The sequence below is a fragment of the Gopherus evgoodei genome, chromosome 1 (assembly GCF_007399415.2).
Source record: "Gopherus evgoodei ecotype Sinaloan lineage chromosome 1, rGopEvg1_v1.p, whole genome shotgun sequence".
NCBI classification, from domain to species: Eukaryota; Metazoa; Chordata; order Testudines; family Testudinidae; genus Gopherus; species Gopherus evgoodei.
In genome coordinates this window covers 205,364,050-205,386,850 of record NC_044322.1, presented here as the reverse complement: position 1 = coordinate 205,386,850, position 22,801 = coordinate 205,364,050, and the positions used below count along the sequence as shown (strand labels likewise).

Sequence of the window (22,801 nt, the reverse complement as noted above, 5' to 3'; positions counted from 1 at the left end):
TCTTGTGTTATGTGAAGAAGTAAAGAACACCTCCCTATTCACTTTCTCCTCACCATTCATGATTTTATTGATGTCTATCATATCCCCCCTTAGTTGTCTCTTTTCTAAGCTGATCAGTTGCAGTCTTTTTAAAATCTCTCCTCATATGGAAGCTGTTCCATAAACCTCATCATTTTTGTTGCCCTTCTCTGTACTTTTTCCAGTTCTAATATATCTTTTTTTGCAATAGAGCAACCAGCACTGCATGCAGTATTCAAGGTATAGGCTTATCATGGATTTATATGGCAGCTTTATAATATTTTCTGCCTTATTACACTGCTCTACAGCCAAAATGCTTCTGAAATAAATGTAGTCCAACTTTACTAATTCTGGGTCACTGAGAACGAAAATGATGCTTAAAATTGTTGATTGGCTCTAGTTTTCAAGATATGCTATTGGGTCAGTATATACAACCCTTGACTTGGGAATGGTGGAGGATAAGTGAGTTATAAAGGGAAAGGATCTCAATTTAAACCAGAAATGACTAAAATACATCTTTGACTGGATCTATGAATAAATCTATGACTGGGTTTGGACAGTACTTGCTTTTGAGGCAAAACAACAAATGATGCAATCTGAAGCTGGTATTGCGTCATACATGATATGAATTGCAACATGTTATTCCTAGAAGTCATGGATGATGCAATCATAATGAAGCTTACATCATTCTGCTGAACAACTTGCCCTATATCAGCTCTAGAAATCATACAGTGTCGTGCTCTCTTATTTGTCAGTGTTTGATTTTGCAAAGGGACACATTTCTGTTTAGCCAAAGTGAGCAGAGATGCCTCATACTTGTGTGAACAGTGCAGATAACTTCTGCTATGTTTGTGGTGAAGTGACTTTTGCATCACAAAAGCGCAGTCTAACCACTATGGTTAAGAAAGCCTATCACCTTTATTTTGGCTGCAAAATTGGAGATCAGGACAAGAGGTAGGCCCCACACATATGCTGCAACACTTGTGCAACAAATCTTCACCAGTGGTTGAACAGGAAAAGGAAATCTATGCCTTTTGCAGTGCCAATGATTTGGAGAGAGCCAACAGATCGTACCAGCAATTGTTACTTCTGCATGGTGCCTCCAGTTGGGAAAGGTGTGTCAAAGAAGAAAAAGTGGACTGTGCATTATCCAAATATTCCATCAGCTATACGCCCAGTACCCCACGGAGAAGGACTGCCGGTTCCTGATGCACCAGAATCATTCTCACTTGAGTCAGACGAGGAAGCGGAAGAGGATGAAACTTCTGGTCCTGAACCATCAATGTCACAGGACCCACATTTTCTCCCATCCTCCTCCTCTGAACCACACCTCCTAACACAAGGTGAACTGAATGACTTTGTCAGGGATTTGGAACTATCCAAGAGTAAGGCAGAGCTGTTGGGCTCCAGACTACAGCAGTGGAATCTCCTGGCAGGCTATCAGGGCAAATGGAGCCCATCAATGCTTGCAGACTATTGCTGGATAGTGACAAGAGATGCTCCATTTAATGAATACAAGAGACAAGCCAAGAAGCGCCGAGTAGACACTGAATAGGACTAAACTATGTACATAATAGTTTTTTGCCTTTTCTTTCATAATAAATTTTATGTATATAACCCTTTTGCTGATTTTTAAAGTGTTACATAAACAGGACGGGTGAAATATTATCATGTAAAGCAACCATAAACACATGAAAAGACCTAGGTTTATAATTTATGATTAAAACTCTACTAGCTACACAATATACATAGACATAAAATGTAGAAACTTAAATATCTTAGAAACAGTAGCCAATCAGTTGTTTTAATTGTCATATTTGAATTCAGCACATCAAAATACATAATAAATATCACATTTTATCTCTGAAGCAGACGACTTCTCAAAAATTGTAGACCAGTGTTATCTATCCCTTTCTTAATGCTTCCTAACAGTCTGTTCGCATTTTTGACTGCCACTCTGCATTGAGCAGAAGTTTTCAGAGAACTATACACTATGACTCCAAGATCCTTTTCTTGAGCAGTAACAGCTAATTTAGACCCCATCATTTTATATGCAATTGGGACTATGTTTTCCAGTGTGCATTACTTTGCATTATCAACACTGAATTTCATCTGCCATTTTGTTGTCCATTCACCCAGTTTTGTGAGGTCCCTTCATAACTTTTTCCCTTCCACCACAAGTCTAATTATCCCTTAAAGCACTTAGAATGAGTAGCAGCCCTTTATCACTCCACTCCTCCCATGATGCACCTCAAACCACGATCTTCCTGACCCCTCCCTCACTTCCCTGCAACACAGAATATTCCTGTACTGACTATATGGATACATGCAAGTGATGCTGCCCTCTACTGACTGAGTCCACAGCACAGCTAAGGGGCCCACGGCTGGCAGCAGCTATAACCGTTTGCCTTTGGCTCATGTAGTAGAGGCTTGTGGTTTTGGAGCAGAAGGATCAGAAGCCTAGTCCCAACCCTCTTAGCCCAAGAGAGAATGGGAGTGATATTTATATAATAACTGTGCCTTGTCCACAGCACACAAAGTAGTCACACTAGTTCCCTTACTCTCTGGCAACTACTCTCTTGCTTTCAAGTCACCATACCTCAGCTAATTCTCTCTTGTTAGCTGGCTCCCTTATATGGAACCGTTTCTTTCCCTTCCCCTAGGCCGGCCTTGCACTTTTCCTTTCACCTGCTCTTTCCCCAGTATCACCGCAGAGCTCCCTTCAACTTTCTTCAGGCTGATAGGTGCTTCGACACTGCAGTGGTGTGCACCACAGACAACTTTACAGATGAGTCTACACAGCAAATCAGGCAGTGCAGGTGCACCTCATGTAGACGTACCCAAGCTAGCTTCAATCAAACTAGCTGGCTAAAAATAGCAGTGTAGCTATGGGCTGCCCAAGTAGAATCCCTTCTGGGTCCAAAGGTTCATACACGGTAGTTAGTCCATCCCACCACAGCTACACTGCCATTTTTAGCGAGCTAGCTCAATCCAAACTAGTGTAGGTATGCCGGCACCTTCTGAATTTAGCCTCACAACACCCTTTTTCCTCTTTACCTCTCTAGCTAAAATAAAAGCAAAATATTCAACTGTGACATCCTCCTCAGAAAGTTAGTGTGGGCCAATGGATAGAGCACTGGGCTGGGAGTCAGGAGATGTGGGTTCCACTCTGCGTTTTGATACTGACCTGCTGGGTGACTTTGGGCCAGTCGCTTTGCTTGGTTTTCCTTCCCATACTTTGCCTGTCTTCTCCATTTAAAAAGCAAGCTCTTTAAAGCAGGGACTCTTTCTCACTATGTGTATGTACAGCACCTAGCACAATGGGGCCCAGAACATGGCTGATTCCTCTAGGTGCTACAGTAATACAAATAATAAATTTAGGATTTAGAGTAAAAGGGGAGCAAGAGGCTTTTCTCAGGCTGTCACCTGGAGAGTCATATTAACAAACCTCCTCTTAGCTTAACTCTTCTACTATTAAACAGGTTATGCTCACATCTTTTTGATCTGGTAAAATGTGTGCGCGCTTGTTTGGTTAGTATATTTTAAACAGTGGCTCTTTGAAATAGCTCTGGGGTTTGGGATATCTAAAGCAGTCCCAGCCGAAATGGATTGGTGGGCAGAGTGCAGGTGAGGTGACCAAAGGTGCATAATAAATATGACTTACCACTTGGTTCTGCAATCTCAAACATGGTATGTGTATAAATGCCATTCTATTTCCTCTCCAGCCATCCCCCACCCCTCCAGCAAGCAGCATAGCCTTCCTTAAATGCAACTCAACTGCCAGGTGAGACCAGCGCATTTTCATTACTACTCTCTGTTGTATACTTAAGGCTTGTACCTGCTCCTAATGAAATAAATTGATGTCAAAACTCCCAATTAAGTGGAAGCCAGAGCCAACACAATCTGTAGTATGTTGTGTAATTGCAATTTTCTGTCTATAGAGGACTTCTGGCCTCTGTTTGGCATGCACATGAGTTGTCCCCAATCCCTACAAGATAAGGTAGAAAGGAAAGTTGTGAGGCTAAATTCATTAGTTAGTAAAGCACAGTACGATCCTTAGATGGGAGATCCTTAGAAATGCAAGGCATCATAGCTCAATGTTTGTGAGGAACTTAGTTATTAGGGTGATGTGGGCCACATAAGTACACACAGATGGCCAAGACTGCTTTCTTTCATCTGTGCTTGTTGAGAAGAGTGCAACCTTTCTTCTCAGAGGTCGTCTTTACCACAGAAATCCAGGCCTTTGCCCTCTCGAGATTAGGCTAATGCGACACTCTCTACTTGGAACGACACCATGGGATCACGTGGATTGGCACACCCTATGCAGTAAGCTGGGCCTTGCACAGAGATCACATCACATTGATGCTTCATAGTCCGTTTCGAGGTCGGGCTTAAGGTTGTGGTTTGGAGCTAGACTGTTTGAACCTTAACAGGGTGGAAACCCAGCTAGCTGCTACCCGGGTGACACTACAGCATAGGATCAGTGAGAGTACTCCAGAAAACAAGGCCCTGATTTTAAAAGGAAGGAGAATTGTTTGGATTTTGAAAAGCACCTTAGTGACTTAGGAGCACATGGCCCACTGACTTTCAATGGGCCTAGCATTAAATCACTTTGGTGCTTTGGAAAATCCCACCGAGAGTGATTTCCAAGAGAATGCTTCAGCTTTGGATCTCAGTCCCACCCTCTTGGCCTGACACAGCTCAGACTTGTTGACCTAACAGCTTTCCTTTAAATCCTGTGCCAGTTGTCTGGGGTCCTGGGACCCAAAGAAAGTGCTTGCTGGCGACAGCAGGCTCAGAGAGCAGCTGGGCAAAATGTGCCCATACCACCCACAGCCATGCAGCCATGCCATGCACTGATTGAGTGCCATCCTCCCACCCCAGAGCTGAGTGCCTCCGATTGGAAGGGGTGGAGTGAAGAGAACCTTCTATGCATTATCTATAGTTTGGAGCTCTCCGAGATGAAAGGCCCCAGACGAATGTAAAAATATTAGTCATCATTCAAAATACCACTGGCTTCCAAATAACTGTCCACTTGTTTGCGAGAGAAAACCCTTGCTGCATGGAGTATTGCCAGTGTGCTCTCTGGGGAGAAGGCCTCTACATGGACTTAATCTAGGCTTTGGATTTTAAACAGGAACAGCTCAGACTGTTCTAAGACATTTTCTCTGGCAACTGGGCTCCTAGTGGATGTGATGATTTCTCTCTTGCCTCCTCTTTCTCCACTTTCAAAGTGTGGCATCAAAGGGCTTCTTTGAAGATAAGGCCAAATTTTCAAATCGGGGCAGGGGAGGGGTCTTCATAAAACAAGGAGAGGAGGGAGAAGGTGGGAGTTATTTTGTTTGTGGAGATGCACGCTGCTTGGAACATAAGATTAGAGTGGTCTCTCTGTACCACCACTGGCTGGAGCCATAAATCTATTGCAGTTCTGCTACCGACACTAGACTCCCTGATGGTCACACTCAGCTAACAGGTCTTCTATAGCAGGTCACCAGCTTGTTCTCCGAATCTCAAAGCACCACACAAAGCCCCCAGAAAGCTTCCCATCCATCCAGTACAAGCCTTTCACCACACTGCCATGCTTGCAGAAGCATGCTACATTTCCATCCTAAACCAATCGCAGTTCCTATCTATGGCCTCCAGAATCACAGCACCTCATACTCTTTACTGAATTTATCCTCATCATGCCCCTGTGAGGTAGGCAAATGCGTTCTTAGAGATGGGGAAATGAGACAAAGAGAGGCTAACTGATGTGCCCAAGGCACATCAGATGTCTGGTAGAGCAGGGGATTGAATGTGGGTCTCCCCCAGGCCATCCTTCATTTCAGTGCTCCTCAGTGCAGGGCACTATCTACATTGTTTTGAAACAGCTTTAGACCCTGTCTCCATTAAGGAAATAAGCATCAAAGTAGCTACATCAGTGTGGACCCATAATTAGACACACTGCAGCAGCGAAAAGCAGGGGCTATGCTGGTGCAGTTTATTTTAGTGCCTCACTAGATTAAGCTGTACTGGGGTAAGACTCGCTTTGAGCCAATGCAATGCATCTAGGTCAGGGGGTCATACCATTGTGACTGCATTGCTGGAGTTACACCTGCATAAATTTCCTTAATGTAGACGGGGCCTTGTTTACCATTATGCAATGGCTCAGAGGGCTCTATCTAACCTGCCAGCTCGGCCTGCCAGCTTTCAGATGGCACCAACCCTCCATTGCGGAAAGCCTCTAATTTCAGGCAATTTGAAGTGGTTTGGAGAAAATAAAAATAACCTAAAGGCTTCTGGTCTGATGTTAGAAAGTTAATGCTAGAGTTCTTAAAGGGATAACCCTCTCACTGCCCCACATTTGTATCATTATAGTGACAGGGGACCGTCCTGATATGCAGGCCCATGCCTAAAAATCAGTTAGAATCCTTGGCACTGCCCAGCAAAAGGATCCACACACACCAAGACCCTGACTCTACAGATCCCTTTGCTGGGTGGGACCTTTGGTTGCCAAAATGGAATTCTCACCAGTGAGGTTTGGTTGACAGACTTACTGGCTGTTATCGGCAAATAGCTGAACTCCTGGAGGGAAGATGGACCAAGTGGGATGACAGTGATTTACTTTCAATCCCTGACTGAACTTATACAACAGTCTGCGTATACCCACTGCAGCCCATATTGCCTTGACTCCACTGTATCCTCCTAGTGCCTGACTTTTGTGAGGTTTGGATTAAGCTCAGAAGCCTGTGGTCACTACACAATGACTAGGCACAATCACAATCCTCATGCCTGAGAGCTCAGGGATTGATCTCCCCCGACATCCCACCAGGTGAAAGCTGCTCTGAACCAATTGAGGAGAGGGCAGGGTCCAGGTCTGTCTCCTTCTTGGCACTGGCACTCTGCCTAATAACGGGGCGCAGCATTTGTGTAGCTCCCACATATTCCCTGAAACAAGATCCTTTAGTTCCTGCTGTGGGCAAGCAGCTCTGCACCATCTCTTACTCAGGACTCTTATAGTCTATTATGGTAGCACCTAGGAGCTCCGGCCACAAGCCAGGACCCCGCTGTGCTAGGTGCAGTACAAACTCAGGATGGACAGTTCTTCCCCCAAAGAGCTTATAAACGTGACTGTCAAGCACAACGTAGCCTTTAAATTACATATGGGACGCCACCTCTTTTATGGGAAAATTACAATTTGCACTGTCAATCTGAATAAAAATAAAATTAAGAAGTCAACTAAAAGTGATCCAACCCGTTCTCCAAAATGCCCATCTGATGCTCACTTTCTTTTGAGGGGTGGTGTTTAAAAATAAACCTGGCTACCTTTGTCATTATTAAAATTGTGTTTACATTTTTGTACTTCTTTGCTTCCTGGTTCCAGCTGAGTTAGTATCTAAGACCCTCTGAGCAGGGATGTGTCATGTCTTAGTTAGAGCCCTGCACACCCATGGCATTTACAGAAATAGGCAAGAACTGAAAAGCCTCTAAACACAAACATTCATCTTTGGGCTTGTCTACATGGCGAGTTTCACACCCTGCCTTGCCACAAAATATCACAGCACCCCAGATTCCCATACGGTAACTCGCTGCATGGATCCTGCTATATGGAGCTGAGTGAAAGGCCCTCAGCCCATTGTTACAGATCCAGAAGGCCTGAACAGACACTGAGATTTTGGAACATTTATCCAAATCTTATATGAGCCTACTGAAGACAACGGCGATCTTGCCATCAACTTCACTGGGACCTGGGATTGGGTCATTTTACATCCATCTGCCATTGTATCCTGCCAAAACCCCATAGTGAATGCAGAATGAAGGTTGCCTACCGCCACTTCATTTGCTTCCGGAACATGGCGACTAACCGTCAATCTCTGAGAGCTAGGGAATGCACGGGTAAGTTATTGTCTTCCACACTGCACTCCTACCCACCTTAAACTCTGCCTCTGTGGAGGTGGCAGTAAGCACTGTAAGTACAGGAGAGCTCTGGGTGCTCAACATAGCTCCACTTCACCATTCCTAATCAAACAATTTCACAGTGTCAAGAAGCACTGGTGTGGGGGTACTTGCAGGTGATCAGCATGGCTCTGATCATCATCTCCCCGCCTAAGGATGTTGAGAAGCAAAGAGATTAGGAGAATGCTTCACCTCATCCTAATGAGCCTTGGCACCTGGGCCGTCCCTAGAAGTGTGGGGCCCGGGGCAGAAGTGATGGATTCTTCTCTTCCGGGACCGACCACTCCGGTCAATCGCACTGGTCCATGGGGGCCCCAAAGCGCAGGGCCTGCAGCAGTCACCCTGATTCGCCCTATCCAAGGGACGGCTCTGCTTTGCCCCTTCCCAGTGTCCACCAGAACTCCACACCTACACTGCCAGTCACGTGCTGCTGGGCACCCTCACTGACCCCGTGCTGCACTGCCTCTCTGGTGAATACTAGCAATGCGTTTGTTGCATCACTGTGGCCACAAGACTCACCAGGGTAACTGAAGAGGACATCCCAACCAGAGTCCTTAGGACAGGAACAAACAGGTGTTAAGCACCTGCAAAGTCTTTGGGAGTTTGTTCTGACTAAGAGAAACAGTCGCCTTTAAGTCGGGCTACTTTATAACTAGACTTGGCAGAAGCTGAATTTTATTTCTTTACAATTTTGACAGATGACACTGATGTTTATTTTTATGCAGTTTTTTCTATTTTTATCTGTTTAAAAGTTCTCAGTGTGGGAATTTGGGGGGGAGGGAGGGAAGAGTCAGATAATTATTTAACAATAGCGGACGTTGAGATTCATAAAGTTAAAGCTTTAAACTCGTTAAAACACCCCATGTCAAAATACAAAGTCAATATCCTTAAATCAAATTCAGGCAAGCTCTCAAGCCGCATTTTTGTTACTTTGCTTATCTGTAAATTTCGATTATCGTCATAAATGTGTTTCTGGCAGTTTTGGCATGCATGGGGAAATCGACATTTACAGATAAAAATCTGATCCTTCTGAGCCTATTTACAACCATACTAAACTGCTGCATCTTCAGAACTGTGATTCCACAAGCAATGAGCTGACTCAGCACTATAATCATCAAAGCACAATGGCTGGTTACTGCAACATGCACATGCAATAGGATTTCCAGCTAATGTTTCTGAAGGAGCTTTAAAGTGACCCAGGAGGCAGGTCACCTGAGCCAAAAGATCAGCAATCCCCTGACCATAACGCACCAACTAGGTTTTTAAGGTCAGGCTTGATAAAGCCCTGGCTAGGATGATTTCGTTGGGGATTGGTCCTGCTTTGAGCAGGGGGTTGGACTAGATGACCTCCTGTGGTCCCTTCCAACCCTGATATTCTATGATAACTACAAGCCAGCAAAATCAGGCATTTAACATGATGGATCTGAACAAATGACCTCAACAAACTCTACCTCGCAAAACTCTCCTAGAAGATGTCTGAGGTGGTATTTTCAAAACCACTCAGAGTTGGCCTAACTTTTCTCACACTCAAGTCAAAATTCCCACCGACTGTGATGGGAGCAGGGCAAAGCCACCATGAACCCTCATTGTCTGCAGTAGTTCCAATGTCTTGGGGCTATCTGTTACACGAGCTTAAACCCAGAGACGTTCCTTGGCCTTCAGCTGCTCAGCTATGCATTACAATCTGCCCATCAGCGTGCAATGACGGGAGGGTGGCTTTAAACATATGGTTTAGCTGCTTTGCCTTTTTCCTTTGGCCCCAGGGTTAAATTGAATGATTTGTTATTAGTCATGTGACAGACCCAGGCCAGTGGGGTGCAGGAGTCTGGTAGAGGGCAAATATACTGGTCACTGGGTGAGTAGTTTTTTGTTCCCTGAGTGACCAGAGCAGGGTCTGCACTAGAGTAATCAGGAACTTGCTGGAACCAATTAAGGCAGACAGGCTGATTAGAAGACCTGCAGCCAATCAAGGCATGGTAATCAGGGCACCTGGGTTTTAAAAGGAGCTCTCTCCAGTCAGATGGGGAGGAGCCAGAGGAGAGGAAGTGCATGTGAGGAGCTGGGAGCAAGAGACACAAGGAGCTGAGACTGAGAGGATGTGCTGCTGGAAGACTAAGGAGTACAAGCGTTATCAGACACCAGGAGAAAGGTCCTGTGGTGAGGATAAAGAAGGTGTTTGGAGGAGGCCATGGGGAAGTAGCCCAGGGAGGTGTAGCTGTCACACAGCTGTTACAAGAGGCACTATAGACAGCTGCAAAATCCATAGGGCCCTGGGCTGGAACCCAGACTAGAGGGCGGGCCCGGGTTCCCCCCAAACCTCCCAACTCCTGATCAGACACAGGAGGAGTTGATCCAGACTGTGGGGGAGATCACTGAGGTGAGCAAATCTGCCAATAAGCGCAGGACCCAACCAAGGTAGAGGAGGAACTTTGTCACAACTGGTGTCAAAAGTGGGATTTGGTGCGCACAGCGCGGCAGAAGGAGGGTGATTTAAAAAAAAAAATGGTAGAGGGTTTATTTTTTTTTCTCACCACAATGGATGACTTAGTGCAGGCATTGATACAAGCTACGGCAGCCCAGCAGGAGTCTACCCGTGTCCAGGCAGCTGCCCAACAGGAGGCAGTGCGGCTGCAGCAAGAGACTAATCGCCTGCTGATGGACCAGGCTTCTCAAGACCGAGCTATGTTGTGGGAACTGGTAAACCAGTTAAAGAACCTTACAGAGCTGAACCAAGGCCATGATAGGACACAGAACATACAGGCCAGCCATTGGCTGCAGAAAATGACACGGGAGGATGATGTAGAGGCATACCTTCTGGCCTTTGAGAGGACAGCCCTACGGGAGGCCTGGCCTCGAGATCAGTGGTCTAGCATCCTTGTCCCATTCCTGTGTGGAGAGGCCCAGAAGGCTTACGATGATCTGCCTGAAGAGGCTGCAGCAGACTACTCTGAGCTGAAAGCAGAGATCCTGGCCAGATCCAGGGTAACGACTGCAGTGCGGGCCCAGCAGTATCACGAGTGGAGGTACCAGGAAAATAAAACCCCGCGGTCTCAATTGTATGACCTCATCCATCTCGCACGAAAGTGGTTGCGTATGGAGTCCCGGAGTCCAGAAGAGATACTAGAGGTTCTGGTCATCGACCGATACATGAGGGGACCACCGCCAGACCTTCGTGCCTGGGTAAGCCAGAACGAATCCTCCACCTATGATGAGGTTGTTGCACTGGTAGAGAGACGAAGTACAGCAAGGGAGCTGACCCGACCAGTTAAGGAAGAGGCATCCCGGGTTAAACTAGCAGCACTAAGCCCTAGAGCTTGGGTGACAGGACGACAAGGAGAGCCCAGGTGGAAAAAGAGAGGGGCTGAAGTAGGGTCCTGGTCCCTGTGTTCTCCCTTCCACGGGGATCGCATGATATTCTTATAGATAAGCTAGGAAAGTACAATTTAGATGGGGCTACTATAAGGTGGGTGCATAACTGGCTGGATAACCGTACTCAGAGAGTAGTTGTTAATGGCTCCCAATCCTGCTGGAAAGGTATAACAAGTGGGGTTCCGCAGGGGTCTGTTTTGGGACCGGTTCTGTTCAATATCTTCATCAACGATTTAGATGTTGGCATAGAAAGTACTCTTATTAAGTTTGCGGACGATACCAAACTGGGAGGGATTGCAACTGCTTTGGAGGACAGGGTCAAAATTCAAAATGATCTGGACAAGTTGGAGAAATGGTCTGAGGTAAACAGGATGAAGTTCAATAAAGATAAATGCAAAGTGCTCCACTTAGGAAGGAACAATCAGGTTCACACATACAGAATGGGAAGAGACTGTCTAGGAAGGAGTATGGCAGAAAGAGATCTAGGGGTCATAGTGGACCACAAGCTTAATATGAGTCAACAGTGTGATACTGTTGCAAAAAAAGCAAACATGATTCTGGGATGCATTAACAGGTGTGTTGTAAACAAGACACGAGAAGTCATTCTTCCGCTTTACTCTGTGCTGGTTAGGCCTCAACTGGAGTATTGTGTCCAGTTCTGGGCACCGCATTTCAAGAAAGATGTGGAGAAATTGAAGAGGGTACAGAGAAGAGCAACAAGAATGATTAAAGGTCTTGAGAACATGACCTATGAAGGAAGGCTGAAGGAACTGGGTTTGTTTAGTTTGGAAAAGAGAAGACTGAGAGGGGACATGATAGCAGTTTTCAGGTATCTAAAAGGGTGTAATCAGGAGGAGGGAGAAAACTTGTTCACCTTAGCCTCCAATGATAGAACAAGAAGCAATGGGCTTAAACTGCAGCAAGGGAGATTTAGGTTGGACATTAGGAAAAAGTTCCTAACTGTCAGGGTAGTTAAACACTGGAATATATTGCCTAGGGAAGTTGTGGAATCTCCATCGCTGGAGATATTTAAGAGTAGGTTAGATAAATGTCTGTCAGGGATGGTCTAGGCAGTATTTGGTCCTGCCATGAGGGCAGGGGACTGGACTCGATGACCTCTCGAGGTCCCTTCCAGTCCTAGAGTCTATGAGTCTATGAAGGCTCACCAGATGCCACAAAGAGTCAGAGCACTGAGAGAGAAGAGAATCGAGATATTAGACTGCCCAAACCAAGAGACCGGGGAATGCCTAAGGCCCCATACAGATGTTATGCCTGCGGGGAGTGGGGACATATAGCTGCACAGTGTCCCAATGCTGAGGAGCCGATGCAGTGTAACCTGTGGAACTGGGCAGAGTCATGCTCCCTAATCCACCTTGTGGGGGTCTCACTAACCCCACATATGTACACCAGACCAGTGAAACTAAATGGGGTAGAGACCACGGCACTGGTTGATTCAGGGAGTGCTATCACGCTTGTCTCAGGGAAGCTTGTGAAGTGTAGTCAGCTGCTGCGGGCTAAGCGTACAGGGATACCATGTATCTGTGGGACAGTTGGTTATTACCCCACCATCCCAGTAAAACTTGAGATTCAGGGGAACACTACTGAGGTAGCAGCAGGTGTAGTCCCTAAACTCCCATACCCGGTGCTCATAGGGAAGGACTTCCCACGGTTTGGAGACTTACTCCCAGTAGGAGGACTGGAGAAAGAGGGGAATCCTGAAGCTAGTGAGGCATCCACAGTAGACTGTCAACCCCCAGTCTCCTCTGAAATATCCCCAGATTTATTTTCCATTCCCAGACATGGTAGAAAGTTGAAAAGGGAAAGGAGGGCAGCTAAGGCCTTGGAAACCCGAATACTGGCCCAAACCCAGAGGGTCTCTCTCGTAGGTAAGCGGACCCGAGCAGCTGAAAAGGAGGCCACCCAGGAGGGAGAAGCTCCTGAGTCTGACCCCCACCCTAATGCTTCTGAACCAGTAGAGGCAACAGAGACTGGGCCCCTAGATCTTGGGCAGAGTAGCCCCGGAAGAGGAAATTTTGGACGGGACCAGGCTGAAGACCCAAGGTACAACAACATTAGAAAGGAGGTGACTGAAATAGATGGGGTCCCCGTGGAAGGGAGAACACAGGGACCAGGACCCTACTTCATAATGAAGAAGAATCTCTTATACCGAGTTGCATTAGTACAGGGGCAGAAGGTACAGCAGATCTTAGTACCTCAAAAACACCAGAATGCTGTATTAAGTCTTGTGCATAGTCATCTTTTTGGGGGGCACTTGGGAGTAGAGAAGACCCTGGCATGAGTCCTACGACGGTTCTTCTGGCCCGGAGTACATGAAGAAGTGCGAAGGTACTGTGCATCCTGCCCGGAGTGTCAGCTGCACAGTCCCCGTCCCTACCTGAGGGCACCTTTAGTACCCCTTCCCATCATAGAGGTCCCCTTTGAGCGAATAGCCTGGGACCTAGTGGGACCCCTGGAGAAGATGGCTCGGGGCCACCAATATATACTTCTTGTTTTAGACTATGCTACTCGCTACCCAGAAGCCGTCCCCCTGTGGAACACAGCCTCTAAAACGATAGCCAAAGAGCTGGTGGGGATCTTTGCCCGAGTGGGGCTATCAAAGGAGATATTAACAGACCAAGGAACCCCATTTATGTCAAAGCTAATGAAGGACCTCTGCACGCTGCTCCATATACATACCCTGAGAACTTCAGTTTACCATCCGCAGACTGATGGGTTGGTAGAAAGGTTTAATCGAACCCTCAAGACTATGATAAGGAAGATGGTAAGTCGGGACGGGAAGGACTGGGACACCCTACTGCCCTACCTTATGTTTGCTATCTGGGAGGTACCTCAGGCCTCAACTGGGTTTTCCCCATTCGAGTTATTATACGGACATCACCCCAGTGGCATACTAGATATCGCCAAAGAGATTTGGGAAGAGGAACCCAATGAGGGGAGAAATATAATAGAACATGTAATACAGATGTGAGACTGGATAGCCCGTGTCACCCCTATTGTACGGGAACATTTGGAAAAGGCACAGGAGGCCCAGAGAACCTATTACAATCGCCAGGCAAAAGTCTGACAGTTCCAACCAGGGGATCAGGTTGTTGGTACCCACGTCAGAAAGCAAGCTTCTGGCCCAATGGCAGGGGCCCTATGAGGTGGTTGAACCCGTGGGGAAAGTAACCTACAAAGTGCGGCAGCCAGGACGCTGAAAACAAGAACAGATTTATCACATCAACCTTCTGAAACCCTGGCATGCACAAGAGGCATGCATAACTATCCGAAAAGACCTAACCCAGGAAAACAAGCCTTCCAAACAGGTGAGAGTGTCTCCCGATTTAACACCAGACCAGAAGAATGAGGTGTCTGAGATGATCTTCCGGAAACAAGATGTGTTCTCGACAAAACCAGGTCGAACAACCGAGACATATCACCACATCGTCATGAACCCTAGGGCCAGAATAACAATGAGGCCCTATCGGGTGCCAGCAGCCAAAAGAGAAGAAATAAAAGCAGAAGTAAAAAAAAATGCTGGAGTTGGGGATCATCGAAGAATCCCACAGTCAGTGGTCCAGCCCAATTGTGCTGGTGCCCAAACTTGATGGTACCACAAGGCTTTGCAACGATTTCCGGCGACTAAACGAAGTATTCCAGTTTGACGCATACCCCATATCTCATATAGATGAGCTAATGGACCGTCTGGGGAATGCCTGGTACTTGACTACCCTAGACTTGACAAAGGGTACTGGCAGATTCCTCTTGTGGAAGACGCAAAGGAAAAGACTGCGTTCTCTAAACCAGAGGGTCTTTTTCAATATACTGTCCTACCTTTTGGACTACATGGGGCCCCAGCTACTTTCCAGCGCCTCATGGACAAGCTATTACGCCCGCATAACAGTTATGCTACTTGGACGATGTGGTCATTCATACCCCAGACTGGGAAACCCACCTAGAGAAGGTGGAGGCATTCCTTGATACCTTAAGGTGAGCTGGCCTTACAACAAACCCTGCCAAGTGCGCTGTAGGGTTTACAGAGGCCAAATATCTTGGCTACATTATGGGAAAAGGTCTGGTAAAACCCCAAGTGAACAAGTTGGAGGCCATCCAAAATTGGCCCCAACGCGTTGCAAGAAACAAGTCTGGGCATTCCTAGGTGTAGTGGGGTATTACCGACTATTTATCCCCCACTTTGCCACAAGGGCAAGCCCCCTGACAGACCTAGTGAAAGCCCATGGACCTGATCTGGTGAAGTGGTCTGACACAGCAGAGGAAGCATTCACAGACCTAAGGACTGCCTTCTGCAGTAACCTGTCCTAATACCCCCTGATTTCACCAAGGAATTTATCCTGCAGACGGATGCATCGGAAGTAGGGTTGAGGGCCGTTCTATCACAGATGGTCGGGGAGGAGGAACACTCAATTCTCTACCTCAGTAGGAAACTCCTTCCAAGGGAACAAAAATATGCAGTGGTGGAGAGGGAGTGCCTTGCCATAAAATGGGCCATGGAAGCATTGCGCTACTACATCCTCGGGCGCAGATTTGTCCTCGTGACCGACTATGCCCCTCTCCAATGGATGCAGCGGAACAAGGAGAAGAACACAAGGGTGACCAGGCGGTTTTTATCTCTCCAACCTTTCCAGTTCCGTGTGCAAGACAGAGCAGGGAGCCGTCACGGCAATGCCGATGGCTTGTCACGTGTGCACTGTCTGGCTTCCCAAGCTGCCCAACGCCTTGGTGTTGAGCAGGGAGGAGGGATATGTGACAGACCCAGGCCAGTGGGGTGCAGGAGTCTGGTAGAGGGCAAATATACTGGTCACTGGGTGAGTAGTTTTTTGTTCCCTGAGTGACTAGAGCAGGGTCTGCACTAAAGTAATCAGGAATCTGCTAGAACCAATTAAGGCAGACAGGCTGATTAGAACACCTGCAGCCAATCAAGGCAGGCTAATCAGGGCACCTGGGTTTTAAAGGGAGCTCTCTCCAGTCAGATGGGGAGGAGCCAGAGGAGTGGAAGTGCGTGTGAGGAGCTGAGACTGAGAGGGTGTGCTGCTGGAGGACTAAGGAGTACAAGTGTTATCAGACACCAGGAGGAAGGTCCTGTGGTGAGGATAAAGAAGGTGTTTGGAGGAGGCCTTGGGGAAGTAGCCCAGGGAGGTGTAGCTGTCACACAGCTGTTACAAGAGGCACTATAGACAACTGCAAAATCCAGAAGGCCCTGGGCTGGAACCCGGAGTAGAGGGTGGGCCCGGGTTCCCCCCAAACCTCCCAACTCCTGATCAGACACAGGAGGAGTTGATCCAGACTGTGGGGAAGATCACTGAGGTGAACAAATCTGCCAATAAGCGCAGGACCCACCAAGGTAGAGGAGGAACTTTGTCACAGTCACCTTGAAGTCACCCTAGACAGAGGTTCATGTGCCTTGACTATGGTTGTAGCCAGGAAACTTGCTCACCCTTTTCAACACAACTCCTCCTCCTAGGGGTGAGATTCTGCACTATGCCTCTTAGCAGTGCAGCGCAGCATTTACTGCCCAGGTGGAGAAGAGGCTAAGGTGGCTTCCTCCCATTCCTCTGCCATCCCATGGCCCCTACTGTAATCTGGACAAACCTGCAGGCTTGTCTCAGTTACAGCATCCTATCCTTGCTGCCTATGGCATTCCCTAAACATGCCTTAGTTCCCCTCTAGCTGTGCCCTGGGTACACATGCCCTTCAAGGCTTGCCAGGGGGCCTCAGAAAGCACTCTGCGGCTGTCCTCCTCAGATCCTGTGACAAAGGAATACTTTTAGATCCCCTTTATGCTCTTTTACCCACCATATAGAGGGAAGAACTGAGATGAGGATATCACCGTATGCATCCAATGTCTAGCCTCGCTTTACCAAGAGAAACAAGGGTTTATATTTGTTGGCCCTGAAGTGTCAATATTATTAATCATTTGCAATTCTATCGTGCTTTCCATTCATGAGTTAGTTCAGTATTAGACCAAATTTTAATAATGGGGAAACTGAGGCTAAGAGGGAGGAAGGATCTTACCTCAAAAATCACACTGGAAGTCTGTGTCGGCCAGGAATAGAACCCAAGTCTCCTGACACCCAGCCTTGTGCTTTAACCTAAAGATTATCCTTCAAACCCTGTTTCTACTCTGCCCTAAGACAGCCACAACAGTGTGAGCAGGAATCTCTTCTGGGAGCACATAATCCAACTGTCAGCCTTGCTCACTCCTCAGAGTGTGAGATGCAGGAAGAACCCAGGTGGCACTGGCAGTTAGAAAAGTAAAGTAATCCGTTGACTTGGAAACCGAGCACATTTGATCCAGTATCACTGAGAAAAACAGGGAGTTTTTCTGACTGTTGTCACACTGACCTCACACCCTCTTAGGCCAGGAAAGAGCTTTATTTCTTTGCACCATTCTCTGCAGTGGGCTCAGAGGATTCCATGGGTTTACAACCTTAGCTGCAGGTTTCCTTGTTTTGAGGGACTTAAGTTAGATCCCTAAGGCTGAATTCTGCCACTCTCAGTAACACAGGTGAATGGGAGTTGCACTCCTGGATCTGAGCTCCATAGTCAATATAGTGAAGCTTGCAGGGTTTGGATGGGGGGGGGGGGGAGTGCGAGGAATTTCAGGAGGCAAGGGGAGTTGGGCAATTATTCAGCTATTCTTTGGCCAAACAAACCTCAAAAGTAAAAGCTGAGAGGGTCTGACACCCAAGGGGCTAGAAAGACCTCATGAATACTTAAGTGTCCCATTCAGCAAGATGAAACCAAACAGCCCAGGTGCTGTGTTGTGTCAGGTGGATGACCCAGCGCGTCACAGTAACAAACAGATGAGGAAAAGCGGTGCTTTCCAATCCCTAAGGAAGTAGAGAGCGACCATGAGAATTTACATCCTCGAATGTAGCAGCCACAGCCACCTGTTATGTATCCTCTTTTACCCCTAGTGCAGAAGAGAGGGCAGTGTGGAGGCTGTCACCTTTACAGTTTTCACTGAGCTCTCTCTCAAAAGAGGAGTTATTTTTGAAAGGGTGAAATGAATTTGGTCCTCAATTTTGTACATCAGCTTTTTGCGCTTTCTTCATGTGAACATGCCCTATTTTTCCTACATAGAACTCCATCAGCAAGGAGGGGAGCACTAGGTCTGATCTCAGCCCTAACAGAAAACACCCATTGGGGATTTAGCCTGCTTGAGACCTGGAGGATAAGACCTTTTGATTGTGAGGGAAGCAAAACTCCACTGATTTCTTGCCACAGATTAATCCATCCATTTGATGGGAAAATAATAACTCTCTCTAAATTATATCTTCCCCAACAGAGTCCAGGGTGCTTCCTATTAGCAAGGGGAGCTATTTACATTCAGTTATTTAGGTCATTTATAAAACAAAACACCCACCATTTGCAACCCTCACAGTGTTTCTTCTGAAACCTTTTCCATAGCCGTAAACCTCAATATCCAACCCACTAAAAAGGTGTCGTGTGTGTGTGTGTGTGTGTGTGTGTGTGTGTGTGTGTGTGCGCGCGCGCGTGCACGCAGCCAACAATTTTCTCTCTTCCAAATGCAGACAGACTGAGAAAGCACACTCCCAAAAGGATAGGAAAACCAAAATAAAACCCGAGTTGCAAACAAATGAAAAAACACAAAAACTCCTAATATTCTTTTAATCATTTTCCACTATGAAGTTTTTTAAACCATGGGAAATGAAGCTTGACAGGCTGCAAATGGACATATCAAAACGACATTGCCAGTGCTGCTTGGTAGCTATGCAGAAATTAAGAGAATTGGTCATCAAGTAAATCAAACAATTTAAGACATGCAAAAATTGTATATGAACACAGACCAGTCTGTATATATAGAATCACACTCTCCTGTTCACATAAACCAGAATATGCGTGGAGGCAATAGAGTTTCATTAAAAACAAAACACCAAGGTGACAAGATCCTGAAATATCTTTCCCACAACTTCACTGAAATATACTTGAGCAACTGTGGCCCCTCTACAGGCATAAGTTTTAGTCAAAAATAAAATGTGTGTATTAAATCAGTTTTGCCCTTTGGGGTAGCAAGAAATTTGCTTGCTTAGTCTATTATTATTATTATTTTCTATTATTAGCAAGTTCTTCAAAACTCTTATTTAAAAGAGTAATTTGAATGCAGCTATAAATCCTGAACTCTTCCCTCCCCTAAATAATCGGTGCATTTTCTATTTAAAGGCAATGTTACAAGGACCTGCCAAAGTTACAGTCCAAACACCAAGCTACACATGCATAACATCCTCTCAAGTCCCACATCACAGCAGAAAGCGATTCCCTCTCAACTCTCCTTTAACACCCCCACTCCCCATCTATTTCACCGATCACCTTCGCATAACGACTAAAATATACAATTGCACAAGAAAATGCAGGCAATGAACAAACATTTTACTCACAGAAAACCCACCCACGCTTCTCTCGGCAACAGGAACCCCACCACATAATCACAAGCCAAGATGCCTTTGCATTAGTTGTCTTTTCTGCAAACTCCCATCATTTTTTTAAATAAATCCACTATTTTTTACGAAAGTGGGGGGGGGAGTACAGAAATCTGTTTCTTAAATCTTCTTCCCCCGTATCTTGTTGGTTGGGGAAGAGAGCCGAGTTGATCTTTGGGGAAGTTTTGGGCATTGGAGCTGCAGTACCCACAGAGTGCGTGCAGGGCCCTCCATTAATGCCGAGAAAAAGACAGAGTGAAATAAACAAGCCCCAAATCCCACCTGCCCGGTCAAAAACAAAACTCACCCTAGAAAGGGAGCGAGGAAATCGCTGGGGAAACTGTTCTTCTCTTGCTGTTTTTATTCCATTAAAAAACACAAACCACAGAGATTTCCCCTAAAAGCATCCAGCAAACAACCCTCCCAAACTCCAACACAAAGATTTGCGGCTCCTACGCGTAAGAGCTTAAGGAAAGGAAAAACCACAACCCACCAGAACGTCTCTCTCTCGCTCGCTCCAAAGCAAACTTTTTTTAACCTCCCCACCCCACCCCCAGCTGTTTCACTCACCGGAGATCTCTGATGGAGCAGGAAGAAGAAACACAAAGATACACAAAATGAGAAGAAGCAACAAAGAGGCTAATGTCCAGGGGCTGGGAAGTTCCAGGCCGGATCTGGAACTCAGCAAAAGAGTCAGGGGGTTTTGATTTGGGGACTTACTTTCTTTTCGTGCTGGTTGATTTTAGGGATAATTTTAGGGGTGGAGGTATTCTGCAGGGCTCAGGGGAGGAGGAAGAGAAGGAAGCTGTTGCAAGAGGAAGAAAGAGACATTGGAATCAGTGCAGCCACATGGAAGAAGGTTTTTTGGATGACTGAACTCTCAAACAATTCCCTTCTTTTGCTACCAGTCCTGTGGCTCTTCTGGAGCCTCCCATTCTCCCCTCCCCCTTAGTAGGAGGAGGGAAAGGAGGAGGAGCAAGACGTGAGAGGGGGGAAAAATAACTCCCCAAAGGAAGGTAAAGAACAATAGTCTCCCCAAATACTAATAATGGGCATCAGATGGATTCTCTCTGTCCCATCTCCCAGCAATTGGGGTGAGTTTAAAGAATCACACACACAAAGCAGCTGTCCTGGTGCTCTCCCTCCACCCCCCTCTATCCCCAGAGAAGCGGAAGCTGGGAAAGTTGAGCTGAAAAGTTTGGCAAAAGAAGGAGGGTCCCTCCACCACCCCTTGTCTTGTGGACTTGGGATGTGGCAGTCCTTAGTGACCCCCTTGTCATCATTGGGGGGGCAGTTAGAGGCTGGTGCTGCTGCAGGAATGTGACTTTTTCTTTACACAGAACACTGAACCTGTAGGCAGGAAAGTAGGTCTCTCTTGGAACATACAGCCTTGCTGATGGAAAAACGTGTGTGTGTGTGTGTGTGTGTGTGTGTGTGTGTGTGTGTGTGTGTGTGTGTGTGTGTGTGTGTGTGTGTGTGTGTGTGTGTAACCAACCAGGGGCCCTATTTTTCTTTATTAGTAACTGCTCTATATTGCACATGCAATAATATTGTATTGTATACTGTATGATGTCACTAGGCTGAAGGGAAGTTGGGGATAGTATGTGTCATTACAAAACTAAGATATATCAACTGTAAAGGATAGATGTTTAATTGTCTTCCCCTGTCCCAGCCTTTTGGATTTTGCTCACCTTTGTAAGCCCCTCTCTTGCAAACATTTAAGCATGTGTATAACTTTACTCATGTGTATAGTCCCATCTAAGTCCACAGGACTGCTGCTGAAAAGGGCTTGTCTACACTTACTGTTGCAATCGATGCAACGAGTGTTGATATAGCGAGTCTGGTGAAGACATGCTAAATCAATGGGAGAGCACTTACCCATTGATTTGTGTACTCCACCTCCAGGCTTGTCTACACTACTGGCCGATCGATGCAGCGGGGTCGATTTATCATGTCTAGTGTTGATGTGATAAATCGACTGCCGATCTCGCTAACGTCGACTCCGGTACTCCACCTCAACCAGAAGCGCAAGGAGAATTGATGGGAGACACTTTCCCGTTGACTCGGCGCAGTATTGCCACCACGGTAACTGATCTATGTTGGCTTCAGTTATGTTATTCATGTAACTAGGGTGACCAGACAGCAAGTGTGAAAAATCAGGACAGAGGGTGGGGGGTAATAGGAGCCTATATAAGAAAAAGCACCAAATATCGGGACTGTCCCTATAAAATCAGGACATCTGGTCACCCTACACATAACTGAAGCTGTGTAAGTAAGATCGATTTACCACATGTGCTTAAGTATTCGCAAGCTTGGGCTTTAAATCTTTAAATTGTCAGCTCTTTGGAGCAGGGACCGTATCTCTCCCATGTTTGGGCAGCAGATAGCACAACAGACCTCTCGCTGTCATTGAGGCCTCTGGGTGTTCTTTTCACCATAGGCCCAATCCTGCTCCCACTGATGTTACAATTCCCATTGACTTAGGGCTGGTCTACACTATGGGGGAAGATTGATCTCAGTTACGCAACTTCAGCTACATGAATAACGTGACTGAAGTCAATGTACTTAGCACAACTTACTGCGGTGGCGACTCTACACTGTGTTGACGGAAAAGCATCTCCCATCGATTCCCCTAGTGCTTCTCATTGAGGTGGAGTACCAGAATTGATGCTAGACACAATAAATTGACCCCTGCTGGATCAATTGCTGCCCGTCGATCTGGCCAGTAGAGTTGTGGGTGCTTAGCACCTACTGGGCTCAGAGAGAGCCATCTTTCATAGAGAGCAATGTGGCCAGAACAGAACGTACTGACAAAACCTTGATACTACATCACTGCTTCATGGATTCTGCATATGCTACAGATTTAGCAGAAAAGTCACTTTAGAAAGCTTTTAAAACATTTTACTGGGATTATTTTTCATCTCCCTCAGCCTATAAAACGAGACTCCAGTGATTATCATGACTGGACCTTGGAGAGAGAGAAATAATAACAAAATGAGCTACTAATAAACATGAAC

General features: G+C 46.4%; 1 protein-coding gene across 4 annotated transcripts in view; it reads right to left on the bottom strand.

The window, feature by feature from the left end:
• BOC (BOC cell adhesion associated, oncogene regulated) overlaps nucleotides 1–20,664 on the bottom strand; it is a 112,246-nt gene extending 91,582 nt beyond the window's left edge. For 3 of the 4 annotated variants that reach the window (XR_003996476.1, XM_030532973.1, XM_030532996.1), the window contains exon 1: nucleotides 20,355–20,664. The gene's annotated coding sequence lies outside the window, so the exon portion shown is untranslated. The remainder of the gene's footprint in view (nucleotides 1–20,354) is intronic. The other variant, XM_030532982.1, reaches the window with a different exon arrangement.
• Between the last annotated feature and the right edge of the window lie 2,137 nt (nucleotides 20,665–22,801).